Raw genomic sequence first — 3,540 nt, 5'->3', positions numbered from 1 at the left:
GGGCGAGGGCGGGCGGGGGTGCCTCTGACCGCAAGCCCGCGGCCCGACATGCAGCCTGCCCCGCCTAGAGAGCCCCTGCCGCCGGCCGCACACCTGTCCCCATCGCCCACCTTCCCCCCGTTCATTGCTTTCGTAAAGTGCGATTCAATCATTCGCAAAAAGTCCCCTTTCTATTGGCCGTTACGATAGGAAAACCATACGGCCGACACGATCGCACACCCGTTTACAACTGCCGCGCGCACCCTCCCCCCGTTATGCTTCCCCTCCGAACCGAAAACCGCCGGCCCGCGCGCCGCAAAAGTTTTCATAAGTTTCTTTATTGTTGCAGGCTCACCGCTTGATCTGTGTAATGAATCGGATTCTGGTAATTACGTTCCTGAGGGCGGGGAATAATTAATTCAGACAAACGCCTTGCGTTGGCAAGCGAATTGTGCGGGAAGAAATCGAGAGTTTGCTCAACTTTTGCCGGCGGGGGCCCCCCATGGGGCGGCGGCGGGGGCGGCGTGTAGCCTGCCGCTGGGGCAGCCCCCCATGCTGCCCCACCCCCAGCGCTGCTGACCGCGAGCGCCGGGCAGAGTCGCGGCGGTCCCCCTACAGTCATCATCCCTGTCCAAACGTCCTTTCGCAGAGAAAGTAACGGTCTGATTGAAAGTTTTCAGCGCTCGGCAGCGGCAAGGGGGAAAGGGGGGGGGGAGGGAGCGATTAAATGTGCGAGTCTACACTGCAGAAAAGAACTTGCCTTGGAAATGGGAACATCCTTGCTTTAATTTTTTTGTCATCCATGTCATGAGGCTGTAAAACAAACTATTTTAAAGAACTATCTTTTTTTGCAGTACAGTCGCCAATCCCGTGAAAGCCTCCTTTTCCTGCTTTCGTGAGACAGCGCGGCGATTTCCTCGAACCCCTTCAACGGAATCTCTCCCGGTGAGTTAGCCCTTGTGCCTCTGCTTCAAGAGCAAGAGCGTGCGCGAGCGACTTCGTACCGTTCACTTTAACCTAGAAAAAACAAGCACTCCGAACCGAGACGGTTTGTGAAGATTTGCGAAGTCCTTTCGACCGAGCACACACACCTTGGTGATTCGCTGCACATCGCAGGGGCACAAAGACGTAATTCTTATGGTACGTAGCTCTTGGTTGTTGAAATTGTATCGAAGATCACGTTGATTTACGACACCCCTTCCCCTTCCGCTAAACAAAAACAAACACTGCGCTACGCTACGCCTACGCCACTGCACGGTCCGCCGCCGCCGCCAGCGCTCAGTTTCGTTTCGGGTGACCCCGGGCGTGCGCGTGTGTCACCTTGCGCCTAATCGTGAATAGTTTTCGTTGCGAAGCTGAATACCTGTATTACCTTCTGTGAAATGAACAGGTCCTTTGGTATTTCACTGATTCGATATTTTTAAACGACCGGTCTCTTTGTCTACGGCGAAATCTGTCGTCATTGTTCGTTTGTTGGAGTGTTCCATAACCTGTACGTTGTGTGATATTACTGTAGAGAACAGTTAAAGTGGTGTTCGCGGATTTTGTGAATCGGAAAAAGTGTCTGGAATCCCAATCAGTAATGTGAGGTGAGTTTTCTTGCGTGACGTCCTCTGATGGAAGTTGAATATCATGTATCAATCATTGCATGTTTTGAATCTTGATTCTCATGGATCAAGTTGTCCCACTACACCCATACTTCTGATAATGGCATGAACCCAAACCTTGTTATTGAGCTTCCCAAATGCCATTTCTTGTTATGTCTGCTCTGGAGCGTTGCTAAGGATTTGCCTTGACGGGACTAATTTCTCGTGCCTTTTCATTCAAAGTTACACAGCCCAGTTCTTCTGATTTGCTCTATGTAATTGAACGTCAATCACCAAACAGTACAGAAAGTAAACCAGTGCAGTGAAGCCCTGTGTGCGTAGTGCTCAAGCACTCCTCACCCAGACTCGCACTCATCCCTCGACTCCCATTTCCTGGGTGACCCTTCCGTCATTCATGAGCTAACCAGTCGGTGGTGCAAGGGTGAAGTTCCTCTGCTGCGTTGAATGGCCTGACTAATGTTGCCTGCACGCTGCACCCGTCATGAATACAAATACCCAAATTTCACAAGCGCACGAGCAGCGCCGTCGTGTTATGAACTAGTTTGATAAACGACCCCAGGTAGGTGGCGCCGCCGGGTGTCTTATTAACAAGTCAGCGTGCACCCGCCGGCGTGGCGTGGCGTGGCGTGGCGTGGCGTGGCACATGGTGATAAGCATCTCGCGGGATGGCCACCACCAACACCGTCCCACCACCACCACACCACCCCCTCGGTGGGCATCGGGCGGACGCCCGATGGGGAAGGACGACGACGCCGCTTGACCCTTGATGGCCCTCGGCCGCCCTCCTCCCCCTCCCCCCCCCCCCTTGCGCCCCCGTCCTGGGTCACCTCCCCGTGTGACCATGTAAGAGGACCACCGGGGACGAGTGTTTGTTTCGTGTTTTGGGCTCTAGAGAGACGAGAGGGGTGGATTTGTGAGCGGCTCGCCTCGCCGCCCCTCCACTGACCGCCGCTCTCCTCTTCCACACCTCATCTCGTTCGTCCTTCCATGTTCGCCGTCGTCACCCCTTTTCCCCCTCATCTTCCGCTCACCCCGCCCACCTTTCTCACCCGCTTCACCCCCCCCCCCCCTTTACGTTCCTGGTCGCCGTTCGTTGACGTTCCGCTTCGCTACCCTCCGCGCCTGGTGGTGCTTTTGCTGGTACGCGGGCAGGGGTTAAGACGCTTACCTCAATCTGGTCCTAACCGATAATCTTTTAGCCGAACGGAACGGAGCATTCCATTTCACCACCGCCCGGATAACCAGAAAACTAAGTAAGCGTGTTCTTCCCCCGTTCAGCGGAAACTGGAAGTTCCCCGTTTTGCGTAAAACTGGAAGGTATGAGAAATCGCTCGCAGAGGCGCGGGGCCGGGGCGGGAACCAGATAGATGGGTCAGTTTTAGAGGACTCTCGGCGCCCGTCCCGGTGTCTGGTCTGTCCCACCGAACAGGGAAGAGGACTGGCAGGGAGGAGGCGGACGCTGAAATCCCATCCTCCCTCACGCCCTGCTTTGCAGATAGGGTGTACTGGGGTGGCCAAGGTCGCCCGCCCCGCCCCGCCTCGCCCGGGTGGCTCCTGCTCGCTGGCAGCTGGTTGCTGTATCGCCGCGCGGAGCTGCCGCTGCGCCGCCCCGCCTCTGGCCGGAAGGGAACGCGGCGAATAAAACGGGGCAAAAATAATGTAGAGACGTCGAGATAACAGTTTTGGAACGTGACGTTAGCGTATACTCTGAATGTACCCCGCCCCGCCTCGCCCCGCCACACGCCGCGCCCCGCCCCGCCTATCCACCCTTTTCGTTGTTCTGGCTTCGCTCTTCCGGACGGATCGGCTTAGCTTTACGTCGGGACGAGGATAACGGCCAGACAAAAAGTGCTCACGCTGCCGGGAGTACTCCTTGACTTTCGGCTTCGCTCGGCTCTTTTTGCGATATTCAAGTTTATAGCAGCCAAATTTTCCATTTTGCACTGTATTAGAA

At 55.6% G+C, this 3,540-nt stretch overlaps 1 protein-coding gene across 10 annotated transcripts in view; it reads left to right on the top strand.

Moving 5' to 3' along the window:
- The first annotated feature begins 100 nt into the window (after window positions 1-100).
- Window positions 101-3,540, top strand: part of LOC127749631 (oocyte zinc finger protein XlCOF6-like) — a 219,104-nt gene continuing 215,664 nt past the window's right edge. For 2 of the 10 annotated variants that reach the window (XM_052268564.1, XM_052268569.1), the window contains exon 1: window positions 931-1,119. The gene's annotated coding sequence lies outside the window, so the exon portion shown is untranslated. The other 8 variants (XM_052268566.1, XM_052268565.1, XM_052268562.1 and 5 more) reach the window with 6 other exon arrangements.

This window comes from Frankliniella occidentalis, unplaced genomic scaffold (genome assembly GCF_000697945.3).
Source record: "Frankliniella occidentalis isolate FOCC.00 unplaced genomic scaffold, Focc_3.1 Scaffold72, whole genome shotgun sequence".
NCBI classification, from domain to species: Eukaryota; Metazoa; Arthropoda; class Insecta; order Thysanoptera; family Thripidae; genus Frankliniella; species Frankliniella occidentalis.
This window is presented reverse-complemented; position numbering and strand designations above follow the sequence as displayed.